Source organism: Hipposideros armiger, unplaced genomic scaffold (genome assembly GCF_001890085.2).
Source record: "Hipposideros armiger isolate ML-2016 unplaced genomic scaffold, ASM189008v1 scaffold_343, whole genome shotgun sequence".
Classification (NCBI taxonomy): Eukaryota; Metazoa; Chordata; class Mammalia; order Chiroptera; family Hipposideridae; genus Hipposideros; species Hipposideros armiger.
The window spans coordinates 1,390,720-1,400,830 of NW_017731693.1; the positions used below are offsets into that span (position 1 = coordinate 1,390,720).

The 10,111-nt window shown below is 39.1% G+C and overlaps 1 protein-coding gene across 4 annotated transcripts in view; it reads right to left on the minus strand.

Moving 5' to 3' along the window:
* Positions 1-10,111, minus strand: part of UBE2V2 (ubiquitin conjugating enzyme E2 V2) — a 52,643-nt gene that overhangs the window by 18,304 nt on the left and 24,228 nt on the right. For 2 of the 4 annotated variants that reach the window (XM_019661302.1, XM_019661303.1), the window contains exon 2: positions 1,499-1,576. The exons of the other annotated variants lie outside the window; for them this stretch is intronic. The gene's annotated coding sequence lies outside the window, so the exon portion shown is untranslated. The remainder of the gene's footprint in view (positions 1-1,498; positions 1,577-10,111) is intronic. 4 annotated transcript variants of the gene reach the window in all.

The following is a 10,111-nucleotide window of genomic DNA, read 5'->3' on the forward strand; positions in this document are numbered from 1 at the left end:
CACACACACACACACACACACACGCACACACAATTGAGGCACAAAGAAAGAAGTGACATCTCCTTTAAAGAGACTGTTATTTTGTACTCTGAAACCAAAACATCTCTTTCACTTACTAATTCATAATAATCGTTTTGGACCTACAATGAAAAGTCAATAACTACTGTAATTTAAAACTAAAACATTACCCACTTTATGTACTGAACTTAACACTTGAAAACCTTGGGCCACAGAAATATGGAGCTGTTATGAATCACAAAAACAAGAGTCATTATTACAACTACTGTGATTATTAATAACAATTTGTTTAGCATACATTGTATGCTATTTTAAATAAATTATCCCAGTTAATTCTAAAAGCAACCATTTTACACTTGTGGAAACTGACGTTTGAAGAAGTTAAATGACCTACCAGTTTCTAGACCACATGGTCACTCTTAACCATTAACCATTGCTTGTAGTACTATATAACACAAGCTTCAAAGGCAGCCTATTCTCACACAGATTTAGGAGTCAGACTGGCCAGGTCCAGCTCCCAGCTCTACTGCCCACTTGACATATGACCCTCAGCAGTTTTCCCATGTAAAAGTGAGATAACAATAGTTCCTACCTCACAGAATCATTGTGAAAATTAAAGGTTATCTAACTGAAACAATAAATGTTGGTTATAATCATTTTAGTGTCCATATTAAGTAGAATTACATAAAACTCTACTTATCTCCATCTAAACTGTGAGAGAATAAAAGCTTTTCATACAACCCTATAGAGTGGCCCCTGGAAATTTCATCTTAGTTTCTATTCACATAACATTGGGATAATTGCTATTTTCCAATATCTGTACAGTTATGATCACCACAATATATTAGCATGGAATTGCTTTTTAAAGTAATCTTAAATGAGTTTAATTACCCTTACAATTATGCAGTCATTCCAAAGAATAATTCTAAACTTATGTTGAATTTCATTGCCTCCTTTTCATAACCAATTCAGTCAGGTGACCATTACAAGCATCTAAAACTACCAAGTAAACAATGTATAATTTAATGTTTCTCTTTACGTAAGTGTCATAAAAGTGATAAACTTTTCATCATCTCTATATAGCATTCTGGGAAAATAGTTCTGAGGTTACTGGACCAATTATTGGCAATGCTAACATTTAAAAGGTTACAGCAGCTAAGACTATTTGTTTTTGAAGTATAAGACTCAAAAACAAAACAAAATTGTGAGCTACATTTTCAAATTCAGGGCTACGGCATTCTGGTTTTATTTCAACCAACCACTAATGCCTGTGAAGAGAACAAAGCCACAGACAGGGATGCTGCCCCACAAAGGTTGCAGTGTGTACATTAGCTGCCCTCTAGATCTCTTGGATCTATGGGCCTTTTTCTATAGTTCTGCTTGTCGTGTGTGTGTGTGTGTGTGTGTGTGTGTGTGTGTGTTATTTTTTAAAAGTTTTAAATAGTTTAATACCCTTAGTTTGGGATCTTCATATACTCACCCCTTTCTAGCTGATACTCTTTAAATGCTGTCAATTTTTTAAGTCCACTAAAACCTCAGAGATCATCCATTCCAAAACCTAACACGTCAGAGGAAAGAAAATTATCACCAAGAAATGTTAGGTGATAATCCTAAAGTCACTTAACTATCAGTTAGTCACCAAACCAAGTCAAACACCCAAGTCTCCAGGCTTCCCACTAATCTAGTCTCCCCTTTATATTACAATGAACTTCCACTAAGAAGAGATAAGACAAAAATAATTGATAAGCAAAACTATGAATGCAAGCAACCTAGAAAGCATGCTTCCAGTTTTTAATATCAAGAATATCGGATGCCTAATTATTTGCCTTTAATTCCCATGATACCAAAAATAAGTGTGCAAAGACTGCTAAATAAACATTAGAATGTATTTATTTGAAATAAGGATTTCCCAATTTTAAAAGTCTCATGCTCTACCGACTGAGCTAGCCGGGCGCCGCTTGGATTTCCCAATTTTAACTCATAAATTTTAGTACAAATTTAGTTATAAATTTTATAACTTGAAACAGTTATAGGGGGGAAAAAGCATAAATAAGACCTTGACTAGTAATAAATCTGTCAATCTATCCATACAAACATATGAGAAATAATAGCAAAGCAAATTTAATATCAGTTTGCAACTAATTATCTTTAAGAAAGTTCTGAACCCTAAAAAAAAAGGATGAGAGGTAACACAGTTTTGAAGAGGGAAGTGTAGATTTGGAAGAATCTTGTTGGAAGAGACGAATAGGTACACATTCACATTTTTTTACCTGATGAATCGTCACCTACTCAAAAATTAAAGGAAACCACCTGTAGGAATGGAATAAATTTTTTCTTGCTTAGTAAACCCGACTTTAGCTGGTCGATATGAAGACACAGGTTGGCTTCCCCCGACTGCCTAGAGTGTCTAAGGAACAAACTACGGAAGAGTGTATCTGGAATACATATGCAGTGGAAACACTGGCCCTTCCAGGTTGTTGCAACCAGCTTACGGGGTGACCAGGCTGCTTACCTGCCCCCTGCAGAGTTCTCTCAGGCACATGGGTTTCTGTCACTCTTCAATAAACCTGAAGGCTCATGTTGTTAAGATGGAACTTGTGAAAAGTCTCACCTATAATTTTAGTTCTCTGGTTCCTGCCACACTCTGGGAATACTGAGTTCTCCTCAAGCCTCCAACAAGCTGCCTTGGTTAAAAATAACTTGTATTTATAGAGCATCTATGTGACAGACATTTGCTGTAAGTTTTACAAGTAAAAGTATTTCATTAAATCTCACCTTGCAACTTATTAACATTACCATTTCACAAGGTAAGAAAACTAAGGCTTAAATTAGTGGGTTGAACCTTATGAAGGTAACTGCTGATATTCAGGCATCTTTTTAACAAACAGAAACAGTAATTTCATAAAGTTCAACCTAATAACATGGAGAGTGAGTGAGGGAGTCGGGATGAACACTGGGGTTTCAAAGCCCAAGCTATTAGTCATTATTTTCCATTGCCTCCACATGGAACCCAAATAGTCCTGGATAGCACTCACTTCCCTAACTAGCTCCTGCTATATTGTCTCCAGTCACTGCAAATCTGGAAGATGAGGAACACATCCTGATCAACTGTGGAGCAACTTTGACAAAATGAATGCTGTTCTGAACTCTGCTAAAGAGATTTCCATATAACACACACTGGGTGTGTTCAAAGCAAAATACTCCTATCCAGGGAAATAACATAAAACATCATTTTATAGTTTTCAAAGTACTTTCTCATACACCCATCTATCTGAATACAGGAAAAATCTTTTGAGGTATGATGAGCAGATATGAGCAGAGCCACATTTTATAAAGACTAAAGACATGAAGTAATTCATTCAAGATCATGGCAACAGTAGCTCAGTCAAAACTAAAATCAGAGGCCAGCCGAGTGGCGCATTGGTTAAGAGTTGGCTTGGGACGCCAGCTCTGAGCAGCAGGGCCCTGGTTCCAATCCCACATGTAGGCCAGTGACGCTGTGCCCTCTACAGCTAAGATGGTGAACAACAGCTCGACCTGGAGCTGGGCTGCTGTGAGTTGCCGGCTACAGCGTAGGCTGCAGTGGAGCTGCAGTGGGTTGCCATAAGCTACTGTTGAGGGGCTGGCAGCCAGCATAAGCGGCCAGCAGCCTGCGTGAGCTGCCAGCAGCCAGCGTGAGCTGCCAAGAGCCGCCGTGAGCGGCCGTCCAATGGCCGGCAACCAATGTGCCTCACCCGGGAAGAGCACAATGATAATACCAACATGAACCAGTGAAGCGACGTCCTCCACAACTAGACTGAAGAACTAAAGGACAAGCAACTTGCCTATCCCCCTCCCCCAATTTCCAATTTAAAAAAAAAACAACAATAAAACTAAAATCAAATTTCCCAACCTGGGCACAACATTGTTTCTGTTCCTGTATACTACATCTCAAAATCCAGGGGAAAAAAATTAGGAAGACTACAGAGTATGTACAACTTAAAATACAGTACATATTTTAAAAAATACTGTTGAAATTTGCTATATAAACAAAAACACTAAAGAAAATTTTAAAATTTAAGCCCCAGAAATAGGGACTTATCTTCTGGTTTTGCAGTGCTTAAAATCAAGTTAATAGAAGTATTTATAAAAGTTCTCTGTAATATTTCCTAACTTTTCAGAAATTTAATACTTGAATATTTTTTTTTGTTTTATTTTAATCTTATCTTCCTAAAAAAAGTATGAAAACACCCATAGAGAGGAACACACATTAAGCAGCAAAGTATTGGGGACCTATATTTTGTCATCCATTTACTTTTTTTTTTTTTTTAAGATTTTTATTGGGGAATTGGAGGAAGGAGAACAGACAAGTTGCTATCCTTTTGTTCTTCAGTCTAGTTGTGGAGGACATTGCTTCACTGGACCAAGTTGGTACCATCATTGTGCTCTTCCTGGGCGAGGCAGATCAGTCGCTGGCTTCTGGACGGCTGCTCACAGTGGCTGCTGGTCGCTCACGCTGGCTGCTGGCTACACACGGTAGCCCACGGCAACCCACCTGCCGGCGCTGGTGACTCATGGCAGCCCAGCTCCAGGTTGAGCTGTTGTTCAGCATCTTAGCTGTAGAGGGCAGTGTCACTGGCCCTCATATGTGGGATCCGACCTGGGGCCCTCTGGCGTCCCAAGCCAGTTTTTAACCATCGCGCCACTCGGCTGGCCCATCATCCATTTACTTTTGTATTCATTCCTTCATTAAATAAACATTTGACTACTACTAGATGCAATTACTATTCTGGGCACTTAATACCAGGAGGACTAGAACCTCTTTGTTTGCCTTCAAGAAATTTACAATTTATGAGAGGAGGACAATTAAACAGCAGCACTACACAATGTGAAAAGTATTATGGGAACACCTGGAAAGGAGAACCCCAAAAGAGACAAGGTCTCATTAAAGAAGAAATTCTCCGGGTACACCATAAAGAATAGAAACTATCCAAGTGAAGAGTGGATGAATAAACAAGACATCAGTGGAGAAATTACAAAACATAATTAGGAACATCGAAAAATTGAATAAACAGGGCAATCTAGCTACATGAGAAACTCACTGTAAAGATGTAAATTCTCCTCAAGTTAATCTACAGATTCTTTCAATTTAATCTGAAATTCCAATAGCATTGTTCCTGGAACTTGACTAATACTCTTATGAAAGACTTGAGAGCCAAGAGTTTGGAGAACATTTTTAAAGAAAAAGAAAACAGAGGGGATACTTTCCTTAGATATTAAGACCTTTATCATCAGCCAAAGATATAAGATAATGTGAAATTAGTGCAGGAACTGACAAACAGACTAATGAGAGAGAAAAGCCTCAAAACAGATACATGCATATATGAAAAAAGGATATATATTAAAGGCATTAAAAGTCAGCAGGAATCCAGATTAACGGAGACTAGAAAGACATCACAACCAAATGTAAACCTGACAGAAAATCAGAAAAAAAAAAAAAAACACCCAAAACCAAAACTATTAGTATTCTGCTTTAAAAAACATTAGTTAGAAAATTAGCAGAATTTGAATAGGGCCTATAGATACAAGTCTATTGATGTTAACATCCTGATTTTGATAATTACATTGATGTAATGAAAGAGAATTAATTATATTGTTGTATTTTCAATGAATACACACAGTGAAGTACTTAGGAGAGAAAAGACATTATGTCTGTAACTTATGTTCAAATGGTTCAGAAAAAAATATTGTGTCTGTGTGGAAGAAGAGAGGAGAAGAGGGGAAGAAAGCACACATGCAAGTACATTCAAAAACATTGAATATTAACATGTCGTGAATCTGGGTGAAAGTATACAGGAATTTTTTGTACAGTTTATGGAACTTTTCTGTAAATCCCAAATTAATTCAAAAGGAAAAGACAAAATAGGAAAAGAATGGGCTGTTTAGTGGTGTTAGAACATTTTATCCACATGGAAAAATAATATTAGATTCTCACTGTGTACATAAAAATCAATTCTTGGCAGATTAATGCCTAAACATGAAGAACAAAACATAAACTTTAAGAAAACATGACATATCCTCATGACCTTGGAATATAAGAAAGGATTTCTTAAATAAAAATTTTTTTAAAGCACAAACCAAAAAATTGATAAACTAAAATCAAACAAACAAAAAACAGTTCTACAAAAGACAAATGAAAAGAGCCACTGACTTAAAGATGGTATGAGTAACATAACAGGCAAAATGTCAGCATCCAAAATATAGAAAGAATTCATCCTATGAATCAACAAGTAAAAAACAATTACGAATAAGGAGGTTCACACTAGAGGAAACGGGAATGAACAATAAACACATAAAGCTCAACCTCAACAGTAATTAGAGAAACATGAATTAAAACCATGACTATCCATCAGATTGACAAATATTAAATCTGACAAAACCTGGTTTAACAAGGGTGTGGCGATTGGAAGCTCATTCACTGCTGAGGTTATACTAAACTGATACAACTACTTCGGTGAGGAAACTGGTAATAATTACAGAGATCCAACCATAAAATTAGAAAAAATCATGTGAGTGCTCACAGGAAGACAGGAACAAGAATGCTCACAGGAAGACAGGAAAAAGAATGCTCACTAAGCGTTATTTCTTTTTTTTTTTTAATTAAATTTTATTGGGGTGACAACTGTTAGTAAAGTTATAGATTTCAGGTACACGATTCTATAATACATCACCTATAAATCACATTGTGTGTTCACCAACCCGAGTCAGTTCTCCTTCCAACTCACCATATATTTGATCCCTCTTTCCCTCATCTACCACCACCCTGACCCCTTACCCTCTGGTAACCACTATTGTGCATTATTTGTAACAGTAAAATTTTAGAAAAAAAACTAAGCATAACATGGTATAATCAATGACAGGATACTGTTGCAATTAAAATCAAAGAACTGAAGCTGTAAGTATTAATAAATGCTAAAAATTTAAAAACATGTTGTTTAATAGGTACATAGCTTCAGTTTTGTAAGTTGAAAAGTTCTGGAGATTGGTTACACAACAATGTGGATATACTTAACATTACTACATTGTATAGTTAAAGGCATTTAATGTGGTAAATTTTATGCTATGTATATTTTACCACAATTAAAAAGAAAAAAATAAATCAAAAAACTTTACAGTCATGCAGCATAAGAACATTTCAGTCAACAACAGGCTACATACATGATGACGGTCCCTTAAGATTATAATGAGGCTGAAAAATTCTAACACCTAGTGAGGTCATAACAATCTAACATCATAGTGTGTAATGTGTGTGTGGTGATGCTAGTATAAACAAACATACTGTGCTACCAGTTGTATAAAAATATACCACATAAAATTACAGTGGTAGGTTATATCATCTAGGTTTGTGTAAGTATACTCTTATGTTTGAATAATGACAAAATTGCCTAATGCATGTCTCACAACGTATCCCCATCACTAAGTGGGGGGAGGCATGACAGTATATAAAGACTTTTATACTGTTCATGAATACATACACTTGTAGCAAAAGTATAAAGATGTCTGTGAAATATACACCAAAATCATGATAATGATCACCTCTGGGTAAAGAGAAAGGGGCCTAGTACTTGGAAGAATACTGGTAATGTTGTATTTCTTCAAAAACACAATCTGAAGAATAATTTATTAAAATTTAATAGAGCTGGGGTGGGTACATGTGTATTCACACATTTTTCTGATGTTTAAAATCTTTCAGTTCAAAATAAAAAAGAGACATTACCAAAAATTTAAATTAAAAAAAAAGGAAACACTGGGACAGTGATAGTAATGAGTGTTTGGGGGCAGCAGAGTAGAAATGAACAAAGATCCTGAAATTGCCTGGAAGGCCCCTAGGGCTCAACACAGGAATGGCACATGCACTTACAAATTCAGACTTTACTAGCAGCAATGAGGATCCAGGAATGGTTTTAAAAATAAACCATGCATTGAGCAGAAGGACAGGGAGAATGACATCAGTTGTGATGAAAGACCAATCAAGAGGGACAATTAAGGAAGAAATGTTAGGTTCCTCAACTAAGAAAATTGTGATTCATTTTATTATTGTAATTCTGTGGCTTTAGTTATTTCCAATTAACCAAAATTAAATGTAAACTACAAGCCAGGAACTGTGCTAGGCTAATGGGATCTAGCACTGATAGGCAAAGTCGCGGCCCTCATGGAGCTTACAGCTTAATATGGGAGAAAGACACAGAAATCAATTCTAATATGAGACGTGGGGCTGGCCGAGTGGCTCAGTTGGTTAAGAGCTCGCTCAAGAGTTCGAGCTCTGGAGACTTCCAGTAAGATGGTGGAATAGACAGACACTGTGCCAACTACCTCCCAGGATCACAACAAAATTACAAATAATTTATAAGATATTCAACCTCGGAAGTTCCCTGGACCCTAGATGAACAGAACCTCTAAATGAAGGACTTAAAGAGGAGGCCACATTGCGTCCGGTAGGAGGGGCGAAGATGAGAGAGGGCGAACCCCGTGAGGGTCACCTCAGCGGTGGGGAGGCTTCTCCGGTTGGGGGCGAGACCCTCCGGCCCCACACCATGCTCACCACCCCAGAGTTACGTTGCCGGGAAGAGGAGTTCTACGATAGCTGGAAGGAGAAAATAGTGAGGACTCTCTTTGCTTGGCTCGGTGAGACTGGAGGCGTCTAGAGAAACAGTGGAGATGGCAAACCGAATTGCTCGCTGGTGAGCACTCACCCGGTTCCTGGTGGAGGGAGTGGCTTTGTGAGCGGGGCCCAGGAGCCTCCGGGAAGGACTGAACTAAGTGCCATTGGCGCGGGAGCTGAAGGTTTGTGGAACCATTGTTCCCCTGGTGTGGAGCTTGCACACGAGTAGTGCACAGGAGGCCGCCATTTTTTCAGGGCTGGGCCCTCCCACAGAGGCTCAGGTCTGGGACTGCATTGGTCTGCTGGAATTGGTGCAGGAGTGCGTGCGTGCGTTCGCACGTGCGCATGCGGCCTTGGATCCCCACCCTCCATACTATTTGTGCTGCGTAGCCAGGGAAACGCCGGGCAAGAGCGCTCCAACTACAACAGAACCGGAAGTGTGTGACTCGCCTTAGGTCCCTGATTTCCGCACTGCGCATGCAGAGCTGTCTTGGTGGCAATTGGCTGTCGGGCTGCTCGGCCTGATCTTTGAGCGGCTGATTGGGACAGGCTGAGACAGGGAGTTTTCCTGGGAGTGTAGGCCAACGAGCTGTGCGCCTGCGTGATATGGTCAGGGCTTTCCGGGCGAGTTTGTGTGGTTTGGCTGCTGATGCAGGAGTGCATGTTGCTCTGACTTGGTAGGGGCCACTGACCACACCCTGTGGTGCCTTGGGGGCCTGCCCTGCCCACCTAGAGCTGTGTTGCCAGGGGCACCCTGAGCCCCTGGTCCCTAGCTCCTACCTCTGCAGGCCACAGAGGGTTTTTTGCAGCAGCAGACAGCCTGCAACAACCTGTGAGGATTTTCGGTGGTGAGCACAGTTCCAAAGCACACAGCAACTAATTGTGAGAAGCTTACTTCAAGTCTAGAGGGAGGTCGGCGCATGACACACTGAGAGCTTCCCCCCAGCATCTGGTGCTGAGTTGCCCAGAATCTCTCTATTGCTGAGCAAGTGGTCTGTGGTTCAGATTACAGCGGGCAGAGAGCCCCTCATTTTTTTTCTCTTTTTCCTTTTTTTTCCCCTCTTACTCTTTTTTGTTTTTTCTTTTTCTTTCTTTTTTCATTTTTATTTCTAGGTGATCTAATACATCGAAGCAATCAGAGCGACAGCCAGAATGAAGAAACAAAGAAACATGTCCTAAGTAAAAGATCAGAAGAAACCGCAAGAAATGCAACTAAATGAAACAGAGGTATCCAACCTTTAGGAGACAGAGTTTAGAATAATGATAAGAATGTTTCAGGAACTTAAGGACATAAAGAAGGATACAGAAATCATAAAAAACAACCAGTTAGAACTAAAGAATACAATAACTGAAATGAAGAACACACTCAAAGGAATCACCAGTAGATTAGATGAAGCAGAGAATCGGATCAGTGATTTAGAAGACAAAGTAGCAGAAATCACCCACGTGGAA